Source organism: Schistocerca cancellata, chromosome 3 (assembly GCF_023864275.1).
Source record: "Schistocerca cancellata isolate TAMUIC-IGC-003103 chromosome 3, iqSchCanc2.1, whole genome shotgun sequence".
NCBI classification, from domain to species: Eukaryota; Metazoa; Arthropoda; class Insecta; order Orthoptera; family Acrididae; genus Schistocerca; species Schistocerca cancellata.
In genome coordinates, this window is record NC_064628.1 from 432,612,947 (window position 1) to 432,629,057 (window position 16,111).

The window sequence follows — 16,111 nt, forward strand, 5'->3', positions numbered from 1 at the left end:
AATCTCTGTCTTACCATTATATAATCTATCTGATACCTACTAGTATCTCCAGGATTCTTCCAGGTATACAACCTTCTTTTATGATTCTTGAACCAAGTATTGGCTATGATTAAGTTATGCTCTGTGCAAAATTCTACAAGGCGGCTTCCTCTTTCATTCCTTCCCCCCAATCCATATTCACCTACTATGTTTCCTTCTCTCCCTTTTCCTACTGACGAATTCCAGTCACCCATGACTATTAAATTTTCGTCTCCCTTCACTACCTGAATAATTTCTTTTATCTCGTCATACATTTCATCTATTTCTTCATCATCTGCAGAGGTAGTTGGCATATAAACTTGTACTACTGTAGTAGGCATGGGCTTTGTGTCTATCTTGGCCACAATAATGCGTTCACTATGCTGTTTGTAGTAGCTAACCCGCACTCCTATTTTTTTATTCATTATTAAACCTACTCCTGCATTACCCCTATTTGATTTTGTATTTATAACCCTGTAATCACCTGACCAAAAGTCTTGTTCCTCCTGCCACCGAACTTCACTAATTCCCACTATATCTAACTTTAACCTATCCATTTCCCTTTTTAAATTTTCTAACCTACCTGCCCGATTAAGGGATCTGACATTCCACGCTCCGATCCATAGAACGCCAGTTTTCTTTCTCCTGATAACGACGTCCTCCTGAGTAGTCCCCGCCCGGAGATCCGAATGGGGGACTATTTTACCTCCGGAATATTTTACCCAAGAGGACGCCATCATCATTTAATCATACAGTAGAGCTGCATGTCCTCGGGAAAAATTACGGCCGTAGTTTCCCCTTGCTTTCAGCCGTTCGCAGTACCAGCACAGCAAGGCCGTTTTGGTTAATGTTACAAGGCCAGATCAGTCAATCATCCAGACTGTTGCCCCTGCAACTACTGAAAAGGCTGCTGCCCCTCTTCAGGAACCACATGTTTGTCTGGCCTCTCAACAGATATCCCTCCGTTGTGGTTGTACCTACGGTACGGCCATCTGTATCGCTGAGGCACGCAAGCCTCCCCACCAACGGCAAGGTCCATGGTTCATGGGGGTGGGTTAATGTCTGAGATGTTTTTTTTTTTTTTTTTAATGTCTGAGATGTTTTTTTTCTAATTCAAAAATGGATCTGAGCACTGTGGGACTTAACATCTATGGTCATCAGTCCCCTAGAACTTAGAACTACTTAAACCTAACTAACCTAAGGACAGCACACAACACCCAGCCATCACGAGGCAGTGAAAAGCCCTGACCCCGCCGGGAATCGAACCCGGGAACCCGGGCGTGGGAAGCGAGAACGCTACCGCACGACCACGAGATGCGGGCTTTTTTTCTAATTATTTTGCCATCGCTCCCGTATTTCATTCATTCCATGCATGTAAAAGAAACTCTTGCTGAATCGTAACTGTTGGCACTTCACTTTCATGGTTGGTCTGTCCTGAAGACTAAGTGTTTGGACTTATCAGTAAATAATTGCACTTCCTTTCAAAGGATAGTCTGATTAAGACTGAAATTAAAGCTTTAAAAGCCCTTTGAACTGCCATAAGTGACGATTTGTTCTTAAGGTTTTAAGAGAGTAATTCTTTTAAGCATTCCAAGACCAAATTGCTTTAATTAAGAAATGTCTTACATTATTATCTTACAATTTTATATTTCTTGCTTGTGGATTGGGGTCTTTGACCAGCGGCTTAAAACAATATCCACAAGCAAGAAATCAGTAATAAATACAAAATTGTAAGATAATAATGTATATATATATATTCAAATATGTGAAAGTTGTGTCATATATATATATTTGTAGAGTATAGGTGAGTGTAATAGATGCACGTGTACTATTGTGTTATGTTTGTGTTGTATGATGATGGTGATGATGATGATGATGATGAGAGACGGGAGAGCGCGAAACCAAGTGTTGCCGCATGTACTCCTCTCGAGTAGCACCCAGTGGGCTGTCGAGCTTAACGTCCCCATCAGATGGACGGATCGCCATCAACGGCGTCACATGCCCTCACATTACGAGGCACTGTAATTTAATCCAGGGCATTGGCGCAAAGGCTGGTTATCAGGAACTTTACACCATCCCCTCTCCCGCCTCTACTGGTCAAATACTGGCAGTGAAAATTTCATCCACCACAAGGTTTCGAAACGGCTTGTCTCCACGTCTAGCGCCTCGGCTTTGAGAGGAGTGACTTTCCCAATTGTATTTGACTCAGTCCTAAACCAACACTTGTTAACTTTAGTACGGTCACCTCGAACATCTACTTGCAACGCTTCATCAGTATCAAAGCATAGCCCTCGAAGGTGTTTTTTATGTGCTTGAAAGAGATGAGAATCGGATGGGGTCTAGTCGGGACTGTATGGAGGATGATCGGTGACAGTGAACTCAAGACGTCGACTTGTTGCAGATGTGTGTTCTGGCGTTGTCATGCTGGAGCAGAGGGTGCTCCATGTGTGCACAAACTCTTGAAATTCGTGCTTTCAGATTTCTGAGGGTCTGTCATGTAGCGAGGTAGTTACGTTACACACCGTCACGTAACACGCTACAATTCAGAATCCTCTAGCGGAAGGAGATGGTGCTCCACGCGTGGACGAAATCTTCTAATTCGTGCTTTCAGTTTTTTGAATATCTCCCACGCACCGACATAGTTGCGTTACACACTGCCACTCTACACACTACAATTCTGAGCTCTCTAGCAACAGAAGGTTGCGATACGCGTCAGAAAAATGGGAAGATCGACCGAGTGATATGCATGACGTGCAATACCTTAGCCGATTTAAGAACAGGATAAAAAAATCGGAGGCATTACTTTTCAGCACGACCCAGTTATTACCTAGCAGACAATATTAATTGAAACCCTAGACTTTCTTGCATTTGATTCTATTGTCTGTAATTAAACACTGTTACAAAAAAATCCACAAAACAACTAGATTCTGATAAAAGTTGTGCAAAGACTGGCAGTTTACTTTGAATGTTCACAAGTGTAAAGCTGTGCCATTCACAAAACGCAAGTTCATATTGTCCTTTAACTGTTGTATCAGTGAGTTACAGCCGGAATCAGATAAATGAAACAAATACTTGCGTGTAACAAATGGTGGGAATTTAAAATGAAAAGATCTCAGTTTCCCAGTCGTCGCTAAAGTCTTAAGTTCATTGGTAGAATACTAGAAAATATCACCAAACGTCGAAGGAGATTGCTTACAAAACACTCGTGCGAAGCATTCTAGCGTATTGTTGAAGTGTGTGGAATCAGTACCACATGGACTGAGAAGGCATACTGAACGTATATGTACACTGAAGCGCCAAGGAAACTGATATCGGTATGCTTATTCAAATACAGAGATACGTAAACAGGCAGAATACGGCGCTGCGGTCGGACACGCCTATATAAGACAACAAGTGTCTGGCGCAGTTGTTAGATCGAATACTGCTGCTACAATGGCAAGTTATCAAGAATTAACTGAGTTTGGACGTGGTGTTACAGTCGGCACACGAGCGGTGGGACACAGCAGCTCCGGGGTAGCAATGAAATGGGGATTTTCTTGAACAACCACTACGACTGCCGTGAATATCAGAAAACCGGTAAAACATCAAATCTCCGACATAGCTACGCCCGGAAAAAGATCCTGCAAGAACGAGACCAACGACGACTGAAGGTAATCGTTCAACGTGATAGAAGTGCAACCCTTCCGCAAATTGTTGCAGATTTCAATGCCGGGCCATAGAAAAGTGTCAGCGTGCGAAACATTCAACGGAACATCATCGATATGGTCTTTCGGAGCCGAGGTTCAAATGGCTCTGAGCACTAAGCGACTTAACTTCTTAGGTCATCAGTCGCCTAGAACTTAGAACTAAATAAACCTAACTAACCTAAGGACATCACACACATCCATGCCCGAGGCAGGATTCGAACCTGCGACCGTAGCGGTCGCTCGGTTCCAGACTGTAGCGCCTAGAACCGCACGGCCACTCTGGCCGGCTCGGAGCCGAGGCCCTACTCGTGTAACCTTGATGGCTGCACGACACAAAGCTTTACGGCTCGCCTGGGCCCGTCAACACCGACATTGGACTGTTGATGACTGGAAACATGTTGTCTGGTCAGACGAGTCTCGTTTCAAATTACGGTTCAAATGACTCTGAGCACTCTGGGACTTAACGTCTGAGGTCATCAGTCCCCCTAGACTTAGAACTACTTAAACCTAACTAACCTAAGGACATCACACACATCCATGCCCGAGGCAGGATTCGAACCTGCGACCGTAGTAGCAGCGCAGTTCCGGACTGAAGCGCCTAGAACCGCTCAGCCGCAATGGCTGGCTTTTCAAATTATGTCGAGTGGATGGATGTGTACGAGTATGGAGAATACCTCATGAATCCACGGACCCTGAATGTAAGCACGGATCTGTTCAAGCTGGCGGAGGCTCTGTAATCGCTGATACGTCTAGATAGGACTCTGACAGGTGACACGTACGTAAGCATCCGGTCTGATCACCTGCATACATTCGTGTCCATTGTGCATTTCGACGATCTTGGGCAATTTCTGCAAGACAACGTGACACCTCGCATGCCCAGAATTGCTACACAGTGGATCCACGAACACTCTTCCGCGTGTAAACACTTCCGCTGCCCACCAAACTCCCCAGGCATGACCATTATTGAGGATATCTGAGATGCCTTGCATCGTGATGTTCAGAAGAGATCTCCACTCCCTCGTACTGTTACGGATTTGTGTGCAGCCCTGCAGGATTCATGGTGTCAGTTCCCTCCGGCACTACTTCAGACCTTAGTCGAGTCAATGTCACGACGTATTGCGGCACTTCTGCGTGCTCGCGGGGGCCCTACACGATATCAGTCAGGTGTACCAGTTTCTTTGGCTCTTGAGTGCAGAAGGGGAGCACAACTGGTCACAGGGAAACCTATAAGAGAGCGAATTACAGCGCGTATGGAGGAAATTTATCATTCTTCCCGCGATCCATTCGCGAATGGAACAGGTAGCAACCCCGATAATTGGTAAAATGCAGTTCATATTAGTTTACACGTATATATTCATAGTGCATAGCGCCCGTGATCAGTCTGAATGATTTATTTTTACCTGGACTTTATTGTTGCCTTCGATAATTGTCCGGGAAGTGCGACTATGAGTACGTATACTACTGAATATTAAAGGAGAAAATGCTTATAGATATATCACTGCAGTTTCTAGACTACTATCGTGCCAATGATCTTTAGTTTCAATTATAAGTACATCGCCAATTAAAATCTGATTAAACGTACGTGATATTTATGAAACTCACAGATATTATTCCCTTCTCTATTCCAATTTGTTTGCGACTCATTTCGCTGTCAAATGTAGTGTTTGTGATATTTGTAATACAAGCACTATTTACCCGTGTAAAATTGGCAATATTCTATTTTCACCGGACTCAATTCGTTTTTCAAACCGATAGCAACAGTAGTAAGTAAGCACAAGGGTCGCATAGCACGAGCGATCATGTATGTACATCAAGCAATTCTTTTTTTAATTTTCATTTTGTATCGGAAGCTAAAACTGTGCTTACACAATTATTGCAAAGATAACTAATGTACCAATTAAAAAAACTATTTTCGATATGCAAGTATAGAATATGCGCTTGTGCATAACGAACATTCCAAGGAAGTCGAAGGACCGATTTGCTACTTACACTTTTTGAAGCGATCCAAGTTGGGGGTGATTCGGAAAAACGAATCTACATCCGCGTCCATACACTGCTAATCACAGTGAGGTGCACGACAAAGTGAACGTCCCATTGTACCAGTTATTAGAATTTCCTCCTGTGTCATTCAGGTATGGAGCGCGGAAAGAATAATTGAGTGCCTCTGTGTACGCAGTAATTATTCTGATCTTATCCTCACGATTCCTGTGTGGGTGATACGTATGGGGTTGTAGTGTATTCCTAGAGCCATCATTTAAAGCTGGTTCTTAAAAGTTTGTTAACAGACATTCTCGCCATAGTTTACGTGTATCTTCAAGATTTTTCCAGTTCAATTTCTTCAGTATCCCTGCGACACCCTCCCAAGCATCAAACAAACCTGTGCCCATTCATGCTGCCCTTCTTTGTATACGTTCAGTATCCCCTGTTAGTGCTACTTGGTACGTGTCCCACACACTTGAGCAACATTCTGAAAGCGGTTGCATGAGTGATTTGTGAGCAATCTCGTTTGTAGACTTGTTGCACTTCCCCAGTATTCTACCCATAAACCGAATACTGCCGCCAGCTTTACCCAAGACTGAATCTGTGTGATAATTCCACTTCATATTCCTTCAAAGTGTTACACCCATGTGGTTTTTATACGAGTTAGCTGATTACAACAGTGGCTCATTGATATTACAGTCATAAGATACTATGTTTTTTTCGTTTTGTGAAGTGCACAATTTTACATTTTTGAACATGATCGATGTTTTCGCAATCCATGTTGGTTATTATTGAGGAAGTCATTCTGTTCAAGATACCTCTTTATGTTTGAGCTCACAATATGTTCTATCATTTTACAACAAATCGATGTCAAGGATACTGGACGGTAGTTTTGTGGATCACTTATACTACCGTTCTTGTAGATATGTGTAGTCTGTGTTTTTTTTTTTTTTCTTCAAAGAACTGATCGCGGTTTTTTATTCGGGGGATCGACGATAGACTATAGTTGGAACTAACTCAGCTGCAAATTCAGTATAGAATGTGGCAGGGATTCCACTGGGACCTCGAGCTTTGTTCAATTTTAAAAATCTCAGCTGTTGCTCAACAACACCACTGACTTATTTCAGTTATCTTTCCGGTGGTACGAGGATTAAATTTGGGCAATTCTACTGGGTTTTCCTTTGTTTCATAGTGCTTACATTTTCCATTCTTGTCGTACTACGCGCCATCTCTGTCGAAGCTCTTACTTCGCGCTTCCCATTCTGTACGCGTCCTCGGTCATATTTAATAATTCAGAAATAATCAAGGAGAAACTTAAACCTTTTTTGTGCTCAAAAACACTTGGTATTACGTAGGCTTCATGTGATATTCTGACTTTGTAAAAAGTCGTTTAACAAACGAAAATTGTAATATTATTACACCTACTGCTCCCCCCCCCCCCCCCCAATGAACCATGGACCTTGCCGTTGGTGGGGAGGCTTGCGTGCCTCAACGATACTGATAGCTGTACCGTAGGTGCAACCACAACGGAGGGGTATCTGTTGAGAAGCCAGAAAAACGTGTGGTTCCTGAAGAGGGGCAGCAGCCTTTTCAGTAGTTGCAGGGGCAACAGTCTGGATGATTGACTGATCTGACCTTGTAACACTAACCAAAATGGCCTTGCTGTTCTGGTACTGCGAACGGCTGAAAGCAAGGGGAAACTACAGCCGTAATTTTTCCCGAGGGCATGCAGCTTTACTGTATGATTAAATGATGATGGCGTCCTCTTGGGTAAAATATTCCGGAGGTAAAATAGTCCTCCATTCGGATCTCCGGGCGGGGACTACCAAAGAGGACGTCGTTATCAGGAGAAAGAAAACTGGAGTTCTACGGATCGGAGCGTGGAATGTCAGATCCCTTATCGGGCAGGTAGGTTAGAAAATTTAAAAAGGGAAATCGACAGGTTAAAGTTAGATATAGTGGGAATTAGTGAAGTTCGCTGGCAGGAGAAACAAGACTTTTGGTAGGGTGAATACAGGGTTATAAATTCTAAATCAAATAGGGGTAATGCAGGAGTAGGTTTAATAATGAATAAAAAAATAGGACTGCGGGTAAGCTACTACATACAGCATAGTGAACGCATTATTGTGGCCAAGATAGACACGAAGCCCACGCCTGCTACAGTAGTACAAGTTTATATGCCAACTAGCTCTGCAGATGATGAAGAAATTGATGAAATGTATGATGAGATAAAAGAAATTATTCAGGTAGTGAAGAGAGACGAAAATTTAATAGTCATGGGTGACTGGAATTCGAGAGTAGGAAGAGGAAGAGAAGAAAACATAGTAGGTGAATATGGATTAGGGCTAAGAAATGAAAGAGGAAGCCGCCTGGTAGAATTTTGCGCAGAGCATAACTTAATCATAGCTAACACTTGGTTCAAGAATCATGAAAGAAGGTTGTATACATGGAAGAACCCTTGAGATACTAGAAGATATCAGATAGATTATATAATGGTAAGACAGAGATTTAGGAACCAGGTTTTAAATTGTAAGACATTTCCAGGGGCAGATGTGGACTCTGACCACAATCTATTGGTTATGAACTGTAGATTAAAACTGAAGAAACTGCAAAAAGGTGGGAATTTAAGGAGATGGGACCTGGATAAACTGAAAGAACCAGAGGTTGTACAGGGTTTCAGGGAGAGCATAAGGGAACAATTGACAAGAATGGGGGAAAGAAATACAGTAGAAGAAGAATGGGTAGCTTTGAGGGATGAAATAGTGAAGGCAGCACAGGATCAAATAGGTAAAAAGACGAGGGCTAGTAGCAACCCTTGGGTAACAGAAGAAATATTGAATTTAATTGATGAAAGGAGAAAATATAAAAATGCAGTAAATGAAGCAGGCAAAAAAGAATACAAACGACTCAAAAATGAGATCGACAGGAAGTGCAAAATGGCTAAGCAGGGATGGCTAGAGGACAAATGTAAGGATGTAGAGGCTTATCTCACTAGGGGTAAGATAGATACTGCCTACAGGAAAATTAAAGAGACCTTTGGAGAAATGAGGACCACATGCAGGAATATCAAGAGCTTTGATGGAAATCGTTCTAAGCAAAGAAGGGAAAGCAGAAAGGTGGAAGGAGTATATAGAGGGTCTATACAAGGGCGATGTACTTGAAGACAATATTATGGAAATGGAAGAGGATGTAGATGAAGATGAAACGGAAGATATGATACTGCGTGAAGAGTTTGACAGAGCACTGAAAGACCTGAGTCGAAACAAGGCCCCCGGAGTAGACAACATTCCATTAGAACTACTGACAGCCTTGGGAGAGCCAGTCCTGACAAAACTCTACCATCAGGTGAGCAAGATGTATGAGACAGGTGAAATACCCTCAGACTTCAAGAAAAATATAATAATTCCAATCCCAAAGAAAGCAGGTGCTGACAGATGTGAAAATTACCGAACTATCAGTTTAATAAGTCACAGCTGCAAAATACTAACACGAATTCTTTACAGACGAATGGAAAAACTGATAGAAGCTGACCTCGGGGAAGATCAGTTCGGATTCCGTAGAAATGTTGGAACACGTGAGGCAATACTGACCCAACGACTTATCTTAGAAGAAAGATTAAGGAAAGACAAACCTACGTTTCTAGCATTTGTAGACTTAGAGAAAGCTTTTGACAATGTTGATTGGAATACTCTCTTTTAGAGATGGGCAAACTGAAACACGTAACTGTTTCGAAACAATTGAAACGGTACAATGTAATGTTTCGATACGCTGTTTCGAAACAGTGAAACAGTTTGTGTTTTGTAATCGAATAGACCTACACATTTTATCATCTTGAATGGCTACTGTATAAGTATGTCCATATAAACACAAATGATGTGCGAGAGCGCTAATCATATCGCAGAAAGTATGAAACTTTCACTTAGGTGTCTTGGCAGTTTCGTATTTCCTGCAGCAAGTGCACTGCTTTCGTGTCGTGTGACTTCATACTTTTCAATTGGCTGAGGACAGAGTTTGTATGTTTGACATAATAGATTTTGACAAACTCGTTTCCCTGTATTCTAGCTCTTAATTTTGATAGGTTACATGAGTGAAAATCCGTATGTGCTCTTGAAAAGGCATATCATGAGATGTAATTTATTGAGATAGCGTTCTGGGAAGAGAGGCACTGAATTAACATTCATGAGTGTGCCACTCACACTTTTCTTAGTCAAATTTTCCGTTTTTTGTCTCATAGAGCAGGCCTGCAAAGTGACTGATGCACGCAGATAAAAAAATTATCATAACAGACTGGAGCATATAACGCAATGGTAAAGTATGGCAGTTTTTCATCAAACATTCACAAGTCAGCTGAATACAGCTCTTAATATGTACACTTGATATAACTGGAAAACATGTTAAAATATTTCAAGGTAACTGAAATGCAGAGATCGGTATGTTGCCTTGTAGTATAAAATCCAGATTAAAATTTAAAACAATTCATACAGTGCAATGCCCTTGTGATACCTACATCATGGCAGATCTGGCGCTACACCACTTACAATTCTTGCTAAAGAAGTTTGTCTGATGTACAGTCATATGGAGATCACTCAAGTACTCACAGCAAGCAGATATATTTTCATTTTATTGTAAACTTCGTCAGGAAATCAGAGATGAAGTTAAGTTGCTGTTGGAATGCAATTTTTATCACAGTATCCGAAGGACAAAAACAAAAGTATCAAAGTACCATTGTTGAACTGCCTGAGAATTATTTATGATACACAAGTATTAAGACGCCTATATTGCGTAATAACCAAACATAGTGTATTTATAAAAATAAACACACAAACATGTACATACATAAATCAGATGATTGTTCTCAAACACACAAATAAACGTACTGAGAACAAAAACGTGTCTCCTGTGTGCAACAAATTTCAGAAGTATGTTCCTGTAAGGTAGCTACATGCAGGATTTAGTGGACTAAACAAAATACAGTCGGATACAAATTCAGTGCACATTCTCAAGAGAAAAACAATATCAATTGAAATTTTACTGTTTAATTTCTGAGTAGATCTACTGTACCTATTCTCAGTTTTAGTTTAGAAATATAATTTTTGATACTTTTCCACTTGAAGGACGGGATCGTCTGTCTTTTATTGTTTGCTCTTGCTTTTAAAATATGCGCTCATATAGAACAGAGGTGGCCATAACACAAAGACATCGTTTCATTATTTCAAACAGCGGAGGAAACAACACATGTTTATTGTTCTTTCCACGACAGCAATGGATAATGTGATCTGACATCTTCATATATTTATCAAGCGATACTTGCAGCACGTGGATTGTCTACATTTTGGATCAACTCTCCTACAGCTTGGTCAAAATCTTGCCAAATGTTGCCAGTGCTAGAGTTGAATGACCTCACCTTAAATGGTTTTGCCGGTGGTGGATTGTCTGTAGAACACCTTGTGGGTTTCTGTCGTATTAAACAGCACTTGTTAATTATGGCATCTTTTGTTTCTTTTAATCGATGCCCAGTTTTTATGAACCCATGCTCCGTGAAGCGAGGATCCAGTAATGTTGCTCCGCAAGCAATTGCTTTATCTGCAAACTTTTGAACGAGGAGGGTACAGATTCCATTATCAAGTTTAGCAGTTACTATATTAATGGCTTCATTGCTGTAATCTGAGTTTTTCAGTCTCAGACATTGACTTTGTAAACCTATGCTTAATAAGACAACTTTTGACAATGTTGCATTTCTTTTGTTGCAAATTTCTGTTGTGACTTGCTTAAAGGGAAATTGTATTTGACAAGATTTTTCAATAACTGATCAGTCTTCATTGGACAGTTTTGTCTGTGAATCCAAACTGAGGATGGTGAGGGTGCAAAGGCTATATGATACATGGAATTCCATCTTGTAGGGAAATCTTGTTTTGGCGTTAAAATACGGAAGCCCATTTGCTTCTGAATATTGTGTAATTTCTCAAATACTTGAGGACTTCTTTTGAAAAATTTCACTATTGACTTCACTTTTGTCCTTGTCTGTGTAATTGGTTCAAGGCTTACTTTCACAATTAAATTCAGTGTATGTGCAAAGCAAGGTATATGCCACCATTTGCATCATCACTGCCTTCACCATATTAGGTGTATTATCTGTAGTACAAGCTATAATTTTATTGGTAATACCCTCAGTTGAAGTCACATTTTGTAATTCAATGGAAATGTTTTCAGCTGTATGCTTGTTATGGAATTTAAAACTAGATAACAAATATGACATCAGATTGAAGTTTTCATCAATGAAGTGAGCAGTCATTGCAATATAATTCTCATTTTTCACAGATGTCTATCAAGCAGTCGTAATGCAGATGGAGGATGCAGCTTACACTGCAGATCTTTCTCATATTAGTGTGTTGTCGAACACTTGAGAGATTAGCTTTTGGTGACGGTTTTTCTACAGGGATGTACACAGTTTTCATTTAATAAATAAGTCATTTTTCTAATCTCTACACTCTCAACTACATTAAACGGAAGATATTCTTTAACAACAAGTCATAAAATCTATTATGGTTCACTTGGATGAAGGCACTGATCTTGGAGCAAATCCAGTAATCTTTGTTTGTCTACCACATCTACCCAGAACTGAACCAGCAGATTCCTGAACAGTTGCTGTAGTCGTTGAACTGACTTCGTCACTGCCCAGATTCATAAAAACTGGTTTCGAACGAGTTTCACTTAAATTAACTGTTGGATGCTTATGTCGCAAATGTCTGTTTAAGCAAGAGGTTGAACTACTTTTAAACGACAACACTGCCGAGTACAAGCTACACTTAATTTCCTCAGGATTCGTCTTCATAAAATAATCCCACACCGTGCTTCTTAACGCCATAGCTGAAGACAGAAGAACCACCACGAGTGGATCTGGAGGTAAACTGCAGAAACAACGGATACGCCACTGGGATTCCCACATTCCATTAGTATGGGTAAGATACCCATCCTGCTAATTTCCATGCACACAAAAGGAATCTTTGTGAATAATAGACTCACAAATAACACCAAGTAATTCGAATAAATAACAAAATATAACAGAAAAAAATTTTGTCTTTCAAGATGTTTCGAACCATTACTATAAATTCACCATGCTTCCTAGACCTTCCCGTTCACCATTATACTATCAGTGACACGTCAAAAAGATTGCGTGCAATCATACCTACATCAATTTTATGTATGTGTCTAATAACTGTCACTCTACGCTTTTTTTATTCAAAATGTTGTAGGCTTATTTGCGTTTCTTAATATGATTACTGTACATGAACAGAGAAGCGTATGTTTTAAAAAATGTCTAATTTAACTGAATGATTTTCACACATTTATTATTTTGAATGTGAATAGTGTGCGTTATTTTATTGTTTGGTTAATGTTTATAAAGCAGATGTTACGCCATTTCGGAATATGGCAGTCAGCTAGAAACGAAGCTGTACTTTCGGAAACCTTAAGCTTCATGCTATTGCTTGCCAAAAAGATTTCGACAGTCTTGAAAGTGTTTCATGAAGTGGTATGTTAAATGTGTTTCAGTACCTGAGCCGAGCCCGAATCTCGTCCGACACAGAGCGGAATGAAACATCACTGTTTCGATACAGTTAGTCCGTTCGAAGCACAGACGGACTGAAACAGCGTTAGTTTGAAACAACGATACAGTTTCTGTGTCTGGCTTGAGATCGCATCTGGTTCGGTTATCCGAGACGGGGGCGGAATGAAACACCACTGTTTCGAAACAGTGAACCATAGCTGTTCCGAAACACTGAAACAGTTCCACGTATCGATACACTGTATCGAAACATAGAAACAGTGGCCAAGTCTACTCTCTTTCAAATTCTGAAGGTGGCAGGGGTAAAATACAGGGAGCGAAAGGCTACTTACAATTTGTACAGAAAGCAGATGGCAGTTATAAGAGTTGAGGGACATGAAAGGGAAGCAGTGGTTGGGAAGGGAGTGAGACAGGGTTGTAGCCTATCCCCGATGTTATTCAATCTGTATATTGAGCAAGCAGTAAAGGAAACAGAAGAAAAGTTCGGAGTAGGTATTAAAATACTTGGAGAAGAAATAAAAACTTTGAGGTTCGCCGATGGCATTGTAATTCTTTCAGAGACAGCAAAGGACTTGGAAGAGCAGTTGAACGGAATGGACAGTGTCTTGAAAGGATGGTATAAGATGAACATCAACAAAAGCAAAACGAGGATAATGGAATGTTGTCGAATTAAGTCGGGTGATGCTGAGGGAGTTAGATTAGGAAATGAGATACTTAAAGTAGTAAAGGAGTTTTGCTATTTGGGGAGCAAAATAACTGATGATGGTCGAAGTAGAGAGGATATAAAATGTAGACTGGCAATGGCAAGGAAAGCGTTTCTGAAGAAGAAAAATTTGTTAACATCGAGTATAGATTTAAATGTCAGGAAGTCGTTTCTGAAAGTATTTGTATGGAGTGAAGCCATGTATGGTAGTGAAACGTGGACGATAAATATTTTGGACAAGAAGAGAATAGAAGCTTTCGAAATGTGGTGCTACAGAAGAATGCTGAAGATTAGATGGGTAGATCACGTAACTAATGAGGAGATATTGAATGGAATTGGGGAGAAGAGGAGTTTGTGGCACAACTTGACCAGAAGAAGGGATCGGTTGGTAGGACATGTTCTGAGACATCGAGGGATCATCATTTAGTATTGGAGAGCAGCGTGGAGGGTAAAAATCGAAGAGGGAGACCAAGAGATGAATACACTGTGCAGATTCAGAAGGATGTAGGCTGCAATAGGTACTGGGAGATGAAGAAGCTTGCACAGGATAGAGCAGCATGGAGAGCTGCATCAAACCAGTCTCAGGACTGAAGACCACAACAACAGCAACACCTATTGATAAGCGTTTGAATTTTCTGTATGAAATAGAAGTCACAGGAAGTGCTATGCATCTTCGCTGTAAAAACTGCATCTGTGTACATACACGGCCAATGACGTTATGTGTGTTAAGTGTACAAATAATTCACAGCTGACTTTAGATTTTGTAATAGGATCAAATCGTATGCTCTTTTTTATTTTGAAGCTCAATAAAATTTAAAAAAATGAAAAACACTGTTATATTCGGTGATTACTTCAGTTTTAAATCATAACTAATAACACAAAAATCATGATGTTTTTTTTTAAATAATTAGCATCGTCCGAGTGTCGGGAAAGAAACGCCATGTCATTGATAGTTTTTCGTGAAGCGATTATTAGTTTCCCATCGAACACCAGTGTCCCGTGTAACACAGTTTCAGAATCCCTGCCCTAGACAACATTCATGCTGTTAATGATTTATGTTGTTGACCAATAGTTACCTTGTATCTTAGTTCTGTATATTATTTGCCTTACGCTTATCAGTCGCTAATAATAAGGTGAAAAGACTTCCATCGAGTATCTCTAGTATCTTTGAGTAGCAATAAATGTCTGTCTCACGTAAATGTTAGCAGGGAGGATGTGAAATCCGTAAAGTTATATAGTAATTCAACTTAAAGAAACAATTCGTATAATGTTTTAAATACCTTTTCACCCTGTTTCTGGTCGGTAGATGTCGGAAATCTTAAATTCGTGCCGTAGCAGTTTATATATTTTCTGTTAAAATTGATTGCGAGAAACAAAGAAAAATATCACATTTTCATAACTTTATAATAATCTATTTTTAAACGAGTTTTTAATGTATTTCACCACATCATATAATCATATATGATATAATACCTAGCGTTTTTTTAATACACAAAAAAGTTGCTCCAAGATTATTTCTGAGTTATTAAATATATAAAACTCATCTCGTGGCCGACGTCGCGCCGAGAGTACAAATATCCATGTGACGCTATTGGCATTGATCTAGCCACAGTTCACAATTAATAATCTGCTAAATGCACACACATAAAATACTAAATGGTTCAGTTGACAGTTAATAATTAGTGTTACGGTGGTAGTCTTTGTGTTTTTCTGCGGGAAATGTTGTCTTTTAATTGCTTAATTGCAGTGTACTTTCATTTTTATGTTTTGTCTTCGAAAGTCTTCCGGTATTAATTATTTTTGTGATATAGTACAGGACTCAATTACAAGTCGCTGTAATTACTGCCACACCTTAATTATCTTGTATTCCAAATATATATTTTACATCTTTCAGCCACAAAGAGCACATGTACTGGGATGTAATATGCGAAGGATTATCTGATATTTCTGAACGATAGCTAATCATTTACTCCTAGCTCTTCTCTGCAGGATCTTGTCATGCCGTCCTCGAAAACATCGTCTTGGAAAGTAGGGGACAAACAATACACATTTATGCGAGGGAAGTAATAATTTCTGCCAGGTACTAATAAATGCAGTAATAATTATACTATAATACCTACTGATATTGTTTATGAGTATGGACATGCTACTTTTTCCCAT